Source organism: Macaca nemestrina (genome assembly GCF_043159975.1).
Source record: "Macaca nemestrina isolate mMacNem1 chromosome X unlocalized genomic scaffold, mMacNem.hap1 SUPER_X_unloc_1, whole genome shotgun sequence".
NCBI lineage: Eukaryota > Metazoa > Chordata > Mammalia > Primates > Cercopithecidae > Macaca > Macaca nemestrina.
In genome coordinates, this window is record NW_027257581.1 from 453,625 (window position 1) to 466,898 (window position 13,274).

The 13,274-nt window shown below is 44.7% G+C and overlaps 1 pseudogene; it reads right to left on the minus strand.

Annotated features, from left to right (window-relative positions):
- Nucleotides 1-1,797: 1,797 nt before the first annotated feature.
- On the minus strand, nucleotides 1,798-7,592 carry LOC105487978 (homeobox protein NANOG-like; annotated as a pseudogene).
- Nucleotides 7,593-13,274: the final 5,682 nt, after the last annotated feature.

Here is a 13,274-nt window from a genome sequence, read left to right on the forward strand (position 1 = left end):
TTCCTCAGCCTCTCAGTAACCCTACAGTCATACTTAATATCCCCCAAACCGGGGAAGGCCCTGTAGATTCCATCAGTGCTGCCCACACAGCCATCACACACTTGTTAACTCTCACCGGGTCCCTGAACAACTTCTGTGCTCATTAGGTCAGTAAAACTGGCTCCATTATCTACTCAAGATTATCCTTTCGGCCGGGCACGGTGGCTCATGCCTGTAATCCCAGCATTTTGGGAGGCAGAGGCAGGTGGATTACGAGGTCAGGAGATCGAGACCATGGTGAAACCTCGTCTGTACCAAAAATACAAAAAATTAGCTGGGCGAGGTGGCGGGCACTTGTAGTCCTAGCTACTCAGGAGGCTGAGGCAGGAGAATGGCGTGAACCCAGGAGGCGGAGCTTGCAGTGAGCCGAGATTGTGCCACTGCACTCCAGCCTGGCAACAGAGTGAAACTCCGTCTCAAAAAAAATAAAAGAAGATTATCCTTTCAGCAGGTGGAGGGTGGTATCTGCCACATCAGATTTCTCATCAGGATAATAGAAATATAAACTACTCCCATGTTTTGTAGCTGAACTTAATCTGAAGCAAAGAGAAGCCAGATATTTTTTTCCAAAATTTCTAGGCTCTGAATTACCATTTAATATTTCCTCAAATTTATTAGAGCTTCATTATCTGTCCTTTGTAAGAATCAATAATTTTATTAAAATGTTAGTGACACACCATCTTAAAAAACAAAAAAGCTGGAGCGCAGTGGCTCACACCTGTAATCCCAGCACTTTGGGAGGCTATGGCAGGCAGATCACTCGAAGTCAGGAATTTCAATCTGTTGCGATCTCAGCTCACTGCAACCTCCTGCAACAAATTGTTGTATTTTTAGTAGAGACGGTGTTTTGCTATGTTGGCCAGGCTGGTCTCGAACTCCTGACCTTGTGTGATCCACCCAGCTCAGCCTCCCAAAGTGCTGGGATTATAGGCATGAGCCACCTTGCCCAGCCACTTACTCAATTCTATCCATTTTTTGAGGCAGGGGACTCACTGCTGCCCAGGCTGGAGTGAGCCCTCCAGGACTCAAGCGATATTCCTGCCTCCCAAGTAGCTGGGACTACCATGGGCCTCCACGTTCAGCTTTTTCTATTTACTTCTAAGATACCGTCTTCTCAGCTAATTTACTCCCTCACCCCAACCAAAAATTTAACAAAGATTTTTGTTTAAGCTGTATTTTTACTGATTGAAACACTAGGAGAATTCAGGCCAAAGTCAACTAAAGGAAAAATGGTTGTTTTATTCCTTAGTACTTAAACCAGCCAAAGTAGTACTGATGTCATAATGCAGCAAACACAAGACCTCTTTCCACAAATATTAGCATAATCAACAAAATAGGGGCTATAGTAAAACAGAGCCAAAAAGGGCTGAGGAAATCAATGAAGTATGTTACAGCTTAACCCTTTACCCTTCGCCTCAATAAGGTTTTATTTTATTTTATTTTATTTTATTTTGACATGGATCTGGCTCTGTCATCCGGGCTGGATTCCTGTGGCACCATCTGGGCTCAGCCTCCTAAGTAGCTGGGATTACAGGCGCCTGCCACCACGCCCAGCTAATCTTTGTATTTTAGTAGAGACAGGGTTTCACCATGTTGGCCAGACTGGTCTCGAACTCCTAACCGGAGGTGATCTACCTCCCTTGGCCTCCCAAAGAGCTGGGATTACAGGAATGAGCCACCGCGCCCGGCCTCAGTAGAGTTTTTTAAAAAATAAGCAAAGCCTCCCAATTCCAAACAATAGGAATATATTTTCATCACACCAATTTGTACTTTCATTTCTTATTATTTTTTTTTCCTTATTCTTGAGGTTAGATTCTAAACCCTAAAAGTACCCAAACTAGTATTAGATCTAGTTATCTATAGCCAGAGACAGCTAGTATCAAGTTGTCTTTAGCAGCCAAGGCTATTAAAATGCCTTTTCTCCAGGAAGATCCAATAGGAAAAAAAAAAAAAAGAAAGAAAGAAACCTCTCTGATTAGGCTGGATAGGCATAGTGGAACCCAGCCCATGTGGTTTCCAAACAAGAAAAATTATATCAGGGAGGGGAGGGGGGGAGAAGGTTCAGCAAGTGCCCAGACTGAAATTGAGTAATATCAATTTCACTCATCTTCACACAACTTCAGGTGGCATGTTCGTGGAGTAGTTTAGGAATAAATCCACAGTTTGTGGAGTACTACAATACCTAGTCGTCTACTGTATTACATTAAGGCCTTCCCCAGCAGCTTCCAAGGCAGCCTCCAAGTCACAGGCAGGAGAATTTGGCTGGAACTGCAAGCAGAACTGCAGAGATTCCTCTCCACAGTTATACATAGGAAGGGACTGTTCCAGGCCTGATTGTTCCAGGACTGGGTGCACCAGGTCTGAGCGTTCCAGGAGTGGTTGCTCCAGGACTGGATGTTCTGGGTCTGGTTGCTCCAGGATGAATTGTTCCAGGTCTGGTTGCTCCACGTCGGAAGGTTCCCAGTCGGGTTCACCAGGCATCCCTGGTGGCAGGAAGAGTAGAGGCTGGGGTAGGTAGGTGCTGAGGCCTTCTGAAAGAGAAGGAGGGATTAACAGAAAGGGTACAAGGGCAACCAGAACTGTCTGTGACTGGAGTTGTGTTTCAGAGATGGACAAGATTGAAGGATCACTGAAAGGAAAGAACAGAATAAAGTTTCCTGTTACCTAAGTCACACCATTGCTATTCTTTGGCCAGTTGTTTTTCTGCCACCTCTTAGATTTCATTCTCTGGTTCTGGAACCAGGTCTTCACCTGCAGGGAAAAATGACAGAAATTGTAAAATATTAGTAATACAGATGTATTTTGAATCAAAGTATATTGCTAACTTTTATTCCTGGCTAGGCGCCATGTCTCACACCTGTAATCCCAACACTTTGGAAGGCCAAGGCGGGCAGATTGCTTGAGCCCAGGAGTTCGGTACAGGATGGCCAACATGAGGAAACACCATCTCTACAAAAATACAAAAAATTAGCTAGGTGTAATGCTGCACGTCTGTGGTCCCAGCTTCTCAGGAGGCTGAGGTGGGAGGATCGCTTGCACCTGAGAAGTTAAGGTTGCAGTGAGCTGAGATTGCATCACTGCACTCCAGCTGGGCAACAACAGAACCAGAGTGTTTCAGAAAAAAAGAGAGAAATGAACATTTTGGATAGAAAATAAAGGCAAGGGCCAAGTGTAGTGGCTCACGCCTGTAATCCTAGCACTTTAGGAGGCCGAGGCAGGTGGATCACTTGAGGTCAGGAGTTGAAAACCAGCCTGGCCAACATGGTGAAGCCCCATTTCTACTAAAAAATACAGTAAAATTAGCCAGGTCGTGGCGGACACCTGTAATCCCAGCTACTTGGGAGGCTGAGGCAGGAGAATCCCTTGAACCCAGGAGGTGGAGGTTTCATTCATTTGTACTTAAACCAGCCAAAGTAATGCTAATGTCATTATGATGTCTCATTATGAGGCCACTGCACTCCAGTCTGGGCGACAGAATGAGACTCCATCTCAAAAATAAACAAGAGAAAAAAAGGAAATAAAGGCTGGAAGAGGATAAGCCAATTAATGAAAGAAAATGGCCAATAAATAATGAACAATGATTAGACTTATTAGTAAGCAAATGCACACAGATAAAAACAAAACAAGCTGGAGGTTGCTGGCAGAAAGAAAAAAAAGGAAAAAAAAAGTTTGTATTTTAATGAGAACAAGTGTGAGTTAGGGATTCTCCTCCTAACCTGGAAAGTGGAGTTATATACTTCTTTTTTTCTTAAGGGAACGTTGGAAAGATTTTCACAATATTGGTCTGTGCAGGAAAGTGGTTAAATGACACATTCACATAATAGAATATTTAAGGAAAGAAAGAGGTGAAGACAGTTACAAAAGCATTTCATCGTCATACTTAAATTATTTGCAGAAGGCGATGTGCTGACACATAGAACACACATCTATCTATGTGCATCCACAGAGAGCCACACAAATCAGTCTAATTTTTGTTCACCTCATTGCAACAACAAAACAAGCCTACCTGTTTGTAGCTGAGGTTCAGGATGTTGGAAAGTTCTTGCATCTGCTGGAGGCTGAGGTATTTCTGTCTCTGAAATCTATCACTGAGTACACACAGCTGGGCGGAAGAGAACACAGTTCTGGCCTTCTGTTTCTTGACCGGGACCTTGTCTTCCTTTTTTGTGGCACTATTCTCTGCAGCAGTAGGTTGTTTGCCTTTGGGACTGGTGGAAGAATCGGGGCTGTCCTGAATAAGAAGATCCATGGAGGAAGGAAGAGGAGAGACTGTTGGGAACAAATAAAAGGACACTTTTGTCTAAAACTTTTTTCAAATATTAAAATATCCTGTTAAAAAAAGTGTTTTCAAAGTACTTTGATAATTCCCAGAAACCCAGATCTAAGTAATAAGAAGCAACTTCTTAACCAGCCCTGGCACTTTTGCAAGCTTTATACAGTATTAATCCAAGAAGTCTTATCAGTATCTCCATTTTGTATATAATAGACTGCGTTGGGAGAGATCTACAACGGTGGCCAATGCATTGCTAAGCGGCAATACCACTTTTTTTTTTTTTTTTAAGATGGAGTTTCGCTCTTGTTGCCCAGGCTGAAGTGCAATGGCACAATCTCCGCTCACCACAACCTCCACCTCCCAGGTTCAAGCGATTCTCCTGCTTCAGCCTCCGGAGGGGCTGGGATTACAGGCATGCACCATCACGCCCGGCTAATTTTGTATTTTTAGTAGAGACAGGGTTTCTCAATGTTGGTCAGGCTGGTCTCGATCTCCTGACCTCGTGATCCACCTGCCACGGCCTCCCAAAGTGCTGAGATTACAGGCGTGAGCCACCGCACCGGGCCGGCGCTACCACTTTTTACTTTAAACTGATGCTCAAAAGCCCCTACACTGGGTGTTAATAGGTCAGAATAGAGATCCACCAATTTTCACCTATTGTATCTCACCCTAAATCACTCTCTGTTTATGGTCTTCATCAACACCTACATGATTGCTTAAATGACATGATTCTGGGGATTCTATAAAACCAGCACCTCAGCCAGGTGTGATGGCTCACACCTGTAATCTCAACACGTTGGGAGGCCAAGGTGGGCGGATCACTTGAGATCAAGAGTTCAAGACCAGTGTGCCAACATGGTGAAACCCCATGTCGACTAAAAATTACAAAAATTAGCCAGGAGTGGTGGCACATGCCTGTAATCCCAACTACTGGGGAGGCTGAGGCAGAAGAATCACTTGAACCCGGGAGGCGGTGATTGCAGTGAGCCGAGATCTTGCCACTGCACTCTAGCCTGGGCGACAGAGTGAGACTGTGTCTCAAAAAAATAAAAACCCAGCGACTGACTGCCCAGTTCTTAATGCTACGACCAGCATGATATGTGAATTTAGATAAGTTTCTGTTTCCATCCAGGCCTTCCGTTTACCAGCTCTGACCTCATCTCCAAAACTTTTTATTTATTTATTTAAATGAGGTAACCAACTGAAATTCTCTAACATAGGGCCTGGCATATACTGATTTTGTAACTAGAAATGAATACCTAGTTTTCCCAGTGTTTATCTCTCAATTCTAACCTGTAGTCACAGAACAAATGGACAGGCTCTAAAACAGCAAAATTCACAATCTCTTGCAAGGAGCTCTGAAAATCAGAGGAAGCCTTTCAACTAATGATTAGAATTGGGGAAAATCCTAAATATTAGCTAGCTATATAAACTGTCACTTGATGTGTGCTAAAGAAAACACGCCCACTTGCTCATTCCCAAACCCAGCACTGTTATTTTTAACATCTGAAATTATAAAGGTGGCCAGGCACGGTGGCTCATGCCTGTAATTCCAGCACTTTGGGAGGCCGAGGCAGGTGGATCAGTTGGGGTAAGGAGTTTGAGACCAGCCTGGCCAACATAGCGAAACCACGTCCCTATTAAAAAATACAAAAATTAGCCGGGCGTGGTGGCATGTGCCTGTAATCCATGCTACTCGAGAGACTGAGACAGGAGAATCACTTGAATCTGGGAGGCGGAGGTTGCAGTGAGCCGAGATCACGCCACTGCACTCCAGCCTGGGCAACAGTAAGACCTTGTCTCAAAAAAAAAGAAAAAAATTATAAAGACAAGAACATTAATGCAAAGTTTTGAAAAACTGGGTGAATAGCAACACGGGGTGGGTTAATGCCTGTAATCCCAGTGACTTGGGAAGCTGAGGGTGGAGGATCGCTTGAGGTCAGGAGTTCAAGACCATCTACAAAGTGAGACGCTGTCTCTACAAAAAGAATTTTTAAATTAGCTGGGTATAGTGACACACGCCTCTCATCCTAGTACTTGGGAGGCTGAGGCAAGAGGATCACTTGAGCCCAGGGTAGAGGCTGCAGTGATCCATGGTCATACCATTGCACTCCAGCCTGGGTGACAGAGCGAGTCCGTGATTCTCAAAAAGAGAAAAGCAGGGTGATATTCAAATCTAAGGTTCAAATATAGCAATCGTGTTTACTTATTCCTTTTCCACAACCTACTCTTTACAACAGTAGTCAAAATATAAATGCACTTTTTAAGCTATTTTACAGTGTCAGTGTTACCAATGGCATTCTTGGTAAAGTTGGTTCATTCTTAAGTTTTTGAAAACTACTGAAAAATTGATTTTTCAAAAAAGTGGTAGCGGCTTAATGAGTATCCCAAGTATCCCTCACTCCTTGCAGCTGCCAGTCAGAAGCCTGAGTACTAGCACAGGTTTTGGAGGCAAACTGGACTTCTAGCTACGTTCTGTTTGACTGTCAGTAGATTAAACTTTCTAGAATTATCTTTACCGTAAAGTTGGGTCAACACTTCCCAGGACTTAGAAGTCAACATGGGAGGTGCTCCCAAACTTAGAGCTGCCCAGTAACATCCACAAACCCAGAGAATGGAGAAGAGCCAGCCGTTAGTGACATAGAAAGAATTACACAAATTATATATTAATTACAGAAATCTCATCGTGATCTGCCATGCCATTTTTGGCAAAACAAAAACATCATGCTCGTCCCTGAGCTATGATGTTAGGTCTTCTGGTTAATTAGCAGTAACATCTTCTATAGCTGCGTGTCCAGTGCTATGTGAAGGTGTACGCATCACCTTCATTTAACTATAATGATATTTTTTTGTTTCCACCATGCCTAAGCCCATAGGTTCTCAAATTTACTACATACTGTTCAACTGCCAAATTCTGTGTCCTTCAACTCAGTGCACACTCCTGAGACTTGGGACATGGTCAAAGGGCAGGTGCCACCAAGTTACAATTGAAAGAGGGGTTTCCAGAGGATTAGTTGATAATAACACTTGCTTATAATAATGGTCTATCATTGCTCAAGAGGGAAATGATCCCTCAACCCTCTCTCCTTCTCTTTTCCCTTAAGTAACGGCCTTTCAAGGATAAATTTTTTTCTTACCAGTCTCCGTGTGAGGCATCTCAGCAGAAGACATTTGCAAGGATGGATGGTTTTCTTCAGGCCCACAAATCACAGGCATAGGTGAAGATTCTTTACCGTCGGATGCTTCCAAGCAAGGCAAGCTTTGGGGACAAGCTGGATCCACACTCCTGTTAGTATTGAGGAAGAGGAGAAAAAAATTTAAGAGGTAGACTGGAAAAAAGGTTAAGGCAGCTTCAAGACTTTTCTGGAAGATGTTAGAGAAATATGACCTCCAGAAGCAGAAGTATCAAGAAGTTGGGATAAAGAGAGTCGCCTACACAGTAACAGGAGACAACCAGCTCAGTCCAGCAGAACGTTAAAATCCTGGAGTCTCTAGATTTATAATGAAGGCTCTATCACCCTTAGACCCACCCCTCCTGGCGGGCACACCCCCACTGGCCCACCCTTGTGAATTCTCAGTTAATCCCGTCTGCCAGTCTCACCAAGGCCATTGTAATGCAAAAGTAACTGCGGAGTAACCCAGACGAGGTCGGGAACTAGAAAACCGGGTAACAGAACCTGAAGACAAACCCAGCAATAAATACTTCCAGGTTCATCACGTTTCCAACTTTTAAATCAGGAATGGTTCAACAGGAATGCGATAAAACTTTAAAAATAAAGAAAAAGGCCGGGTGCGGTGGCTCACCCCTGTAATCCCAGCACTTTGGGAGGCCATGGCGGGTGGATCACCTGAGGTCAGGAGTTCGAAACCAGCCTGTCCAACATGGCGAAACCCCGTCTCTACTAAAAATACAAAAATTAGCCCAGCGTGGTGGTGGGCGCCTGCAGTCCCAGCTACTCCGGAAGCTGAGGCGGGAGAATCCCTTGAACCTGGGAGGCAGAGGTTGTGATGAGCCCATATCGCACCACTGCACTCCAGCCTGGGCTACAGAGCGAGACTAGTCTCAAAAAGGGGGGGGGTGGGGGTGGGGATGCATGTACCTTCAATATCTGAGGTTACTGAAATTCTCATTAGGGCGATTTCTTGATTTGAGATAACTTAGTGTCTCAAAATCTGTCTAGTTTGGCCAGAAATTTCAACTAGCTCCATTTTCCTCTTTCATTCACTTTGAGGTCATAGTAAAACACAACATAGCATCATAGTATGAAGCCAAGGTATCAGTTAATGTTGAAAATGGTACTTGTGCCGGGCGCGGTGGCTCACGGCTGTAATCCCAGCACTTTGGGAGGCCGAGGCGGCCGGATCACGAGGTCAGGAGATCGAGACCATCCTGGCTAACACGGTGAAACCCCATCTCTACTAAAAATACAAAAAATTAGCCGGGTGTGGTGGCGGGTGCCTGTAGTCCCAGCAACTCAGGAGGCTGAGGCAGGAGAATGGCCTGAACCCAGGAGGCAGAGCTTGCAGTGAGCCAAGATCGCGTCACTGCACTCCAGCATGGGCGACAGAGCGAGACTCCGTCTCAAAAAAAAAAAAAAAAAGAAAATGGTACTTGTTTTCAGCCCCTGCCTTAGTTTCCTTTAGTTTGGTCTCTTGTCTATCCCTCCTCCCAGGTGGTCGACTTCTGACTTTTTCCCTCTGGCTCTTTAGCTTCTTCTCAGGTCTGGTGATATTGTCATGTCTTTCAAGACTACTCAGTGCCCATCGTGTGTGTGTGTGTGTTTCTGGGCGAAGGGAGTGTTTGGGTGAGGGAGAAGGGACAAAATGGAGGAAGGTGAACAAGAAGGCACAATCCATGTTGCTTCCGGGTTCTTCCTCACCAACTTTCCCACGCGGGAAGATGCAGATCAACCGAGCATGCACCAGGTGATGTCAATCCGAAGAGATCGAAACTTACCCGGCAACGCCTATGGAGATGCCCCTATCATGCCCTTATCCCGCCCACTGCCCTCCCCCTTCCAGTACCAATGCTTAAAGGTCCGCAGCCGGCAGTAGCCGGTGTGACTTCTTCGGCCCTGCATTTGTGGACCGGAGAACATCACCCGAGAGCGCAGGCGCGACTTCCCTGGCCCCCCACACCTGAGGACCAGAGAACCTCGTCAGAGAGTGTGTGCATATTTGCAATAAAAGACTGCCACTTTCTTATGTACTTTGGCCTCATGTTTAATTACTTAGCTCTCCTAAATTAAGTTACATTAAATTAAATTAAATTAAATTAAAACAGGGAGGTGTTTTCCAAATGAACAAAGTTTTTAGAGTGGGGTTCCAGCACTAACATTCATGGACAAAGTCTACAGTTTTCGATTTTCCTTCCTATTCCCAAACCCAACATTCAAAAAACCTAAGATTTCTTCCTCTTTTTCAATCTCCCACACCATAAAGTAAACTCTTAGCAAATCCCGATTATGTAATTTTTGAAGACACAACTCTTTGACTCATTCTCCTCTGCACTCTGCTCCTAGGTCTGCACCCAAAGCAGCTGGCTTTGCTCCCACACAAGCTGACTTTTGTTCACAATGGAAAGACTCCAACTGTTGAGAGTCAAAGTATTGCTGGGTGCGAAGCAAGGAAGTCAAATTGGGCGTAATCTTTTTTCTTCTCAGACCACCACTGGGGAGAAGATTAACCATAGGGGTATCAAGGAGCCGGTGAGTGGAACTAGATACGTCATGCTTCAGGCAGATAGTGAAACTAGGCCTCATAAAACTTAGAAACTAGGCCTCATATAGAAAAAATTAACACCAGGTGGCTCTGGATAGGGTCCCACCCTGCCTCGATAGGGACCCACCCTGATAGGGTCCCACCCTGCCAATTCCGGGAAACAACCTCATGGGGTCCCACCCTGCCAATTCCGGGGGTCCCACCCTGCCTCGAAGTTCCCGGAATCAACAACTCCAGAAAAAAAACCTCATAAGGTCCTGCTCTAACCAATTAGCATAAGACACCTTGCTCAGGCCATAGCTAGACCCAATCATTTTGCGCCTTAAGCTTTGTTTGAATTTCACGCCATAAGCTGTGTTTGAACTTGTGTTTGCCTATATAAACAGCCTGTAACAAGCAGTCGGGGTCCCAGGGCCAACTTAGAGCTTGGGACCCTAGCGCGCTAGTAATAAATAACTCTCTGCTGTGAATCTCGTGTCGGTGATCCTTCGCGGCGACCCCTGCCCAGGAGGGAATCGACAGTTCGGTTCCAACAGATAGTCTGTGTCTCATAGGAAATAGGATGATTTCTTTTAAAAAGGGAAAAACGTCTTAATCAGCACAGTTTGGTAAGTGGGGGTTGTCAAGGCCAGCAAGACTCACCGACGTTGAGTTTGCCCGCAGCTCTCCAAAGGGCAGGTACCAGAAGCTTTGTTCTTTGCAGAAGGGGGCCTTTGCATAAAAGCCTGAGCTGAATTCCCCCATCCCCCGCTCCCTGTCCCATCGTGTCTAGGGTAAGAGCCTCCAGAGTGAAAGAACAAAGGGAAGGGGGCTGGTGGCTGGAAGGCCAACTTACCACATTCTTCGCTTACGAAAGCAATTTGAATAAAGTTGAGGTTTAGGAAGCTGTCTGACTTTAGATGTTTTGGAACAGGCTGGAGTAAGGATGTGTTAAAATGAGCTAACGGCTGGTCGCGGTGGCTCACGCCTGTAATCCCAGCACTTTGCAAGGCCGATTATCTGAGATCAGGAGTTCAAGACCAGCCTGGCCAACATGGTGAAACGTTGTCTGTACTAAAAACACAAAAATTAGCTGGGCATGGTGGTGCAAGCCTGTAATCCCAGCTACTAGGGAGGCTGAGACAGGAGAATCACTTGAATCTGAGAGGTGGAGGTTGCAGTGAGCTGAGATTATGCCATTGCATTCCAGCCTGGGAGGCAGAGTGAGACCCTATCTCCAAAAAAAAAAAAAAAAAAAGATTTAGTAGAGTAGATCGAATAGACCAAAATGACAATTACAATGATAATTATAATTATAATGTTATGTAATAAGTACAGGAAAAACTGCACTGAATGCTAAGAAAGTACAAATAATGGAGGTTGGGGTCGGGGAGGGATGGACAGGGAAGACTGGACAATCTTCAGTGATCTGAGAAGGAAAAATGTGGAGAGAAGGGATTTCCAGAAAATTAACCTTTTGGTCAAAGGCACCAGAGAAAATGATGGATTCCAATACTGTTGTTTAGCAGGACTCAAAGGCAGGGGTGCAACAGGAGGGAGCTGTGTGAGAGAACACCGCAACTAACACTTAGTGAGCAGATTACTATCAGAGTCTTGTGAACCAGAACGACTCCATCTTAAATAGGAGTTGGGGAAAATGAGGCTGAAACCTACTGGGCTGCCTTCCCAGATGGTGAAGGCATTCTAAATCACAGGATGAGACAGGAGGTCAGCACAAAATACAGGTCATAAAGACCTTGCTGATAAAACAGGTTGCAGCAAGGGAGCTGACCAAATCCCACCAAAACCAAAATGGGAGACTTTTTGAATAATTCAAGTGATAGGATTTGGATAGGGCAATAGGTAGTGTTGGAGATTATTAGAAAAGGTCAAGTGCAGCTTGGGTTGACACATGTACCAAACGTGAACCTACCCTTTGGCCAGGTGACACAGGTAATATACATTCTATCTATCTATCTATCTATCTATCTATCTATCTATCTATCTATCTATCTATCTATCTATCTATCTGCCTATCTATCTATCTACCTACCTACCTACCTACCTACCTATCTGATTTATCTCCTTACTATCACTAGAAAGTAAGCTCTGTGAGGGCAATTTTTTTGTTTGTTTTTGAGATGGAGTTTCCCTCTTGTTGCCCATGCTGGAGTGCAACGGCGCAATCTTGGCTCACTGCAACCTCCATCTTCCAGGTTCATGCGATTCTCCTGCCTCAGCCTCCCGAGTAGCTGGGATTACAGACACACACCACCATGCTCGGCTAATTTTTTTGTATTTTTAATAGAGATTCAACATGTTGGCTAGGCTGGTCTAGAACTCCTGACCTCAGGTGATCCACCCACCTCGGCCTCCCAAAGTGCTGGGATTACAAGTGTAAGCCACCATGCCGGCCTATTTTTATTTTTGCCTATTTTATTTATTGTCTTGTCTGCAGCCCTAGAAGTGTATGTATGGTTCATTCACCAGCATCCTCAGTATATCTGGGAGCTTGTTAGAGATGCTGATTAATGGGCTTCACCACTGAATAGGAATCTTTGGTTGTAGGGACCAGGAATCTGTGTTTTTTATTTTTTTTATGACAGCCTACCATTGAAACCAGGTGATTTTTCTGAATGTTATTGTTTAAGGACTACTCTTCTAGAAAGAACCAGGCAAAAAGTAGAAAATCATTGTTTGTTGATGAAGGAAGGAGCATAAATGAGAACTAAGGTTTGTAAACAAATAGAGGGGGAGTCATTTCCTTACAAACTGCACATCAATGTGATATACAAAATAACTCTTGAAAACAACAATGCTCTTTGCCTCAGGTCCCCTACGCTGACAATTCAATGAGCCTTGAACAATGAGTAATTTACAACAAGCAGTCATCCTTCCTCTGGGAGGTAGAGTTACTCTGCAATTACCAGTGATGGAAAGATGAACCCCACAGCTACTGAAACTACTTAGAGATTACAAATGGAATTATATAGCATATTCTTCACTTATTTTGCCTGTTACACCTACAAAAACACAAGCAGCTAGGTGCAGTGGCTCACACCTGTAACCCCAGCACTTTCGGAGGCCGAGGCGGGCAGATCACGAGGTCAGGAGTTCGAGACCAGACTGACCAACATGGTAAAACCCCATCTCTCTAAAAATACAAAATTTAGCCGGGGATGGTGGCATGCACCTGTAATTCCAACTACTCAGGAGGCTGAGGCAGGAGAATCGCTTGAACCCAGGAGGCAGAGGTTGCGAT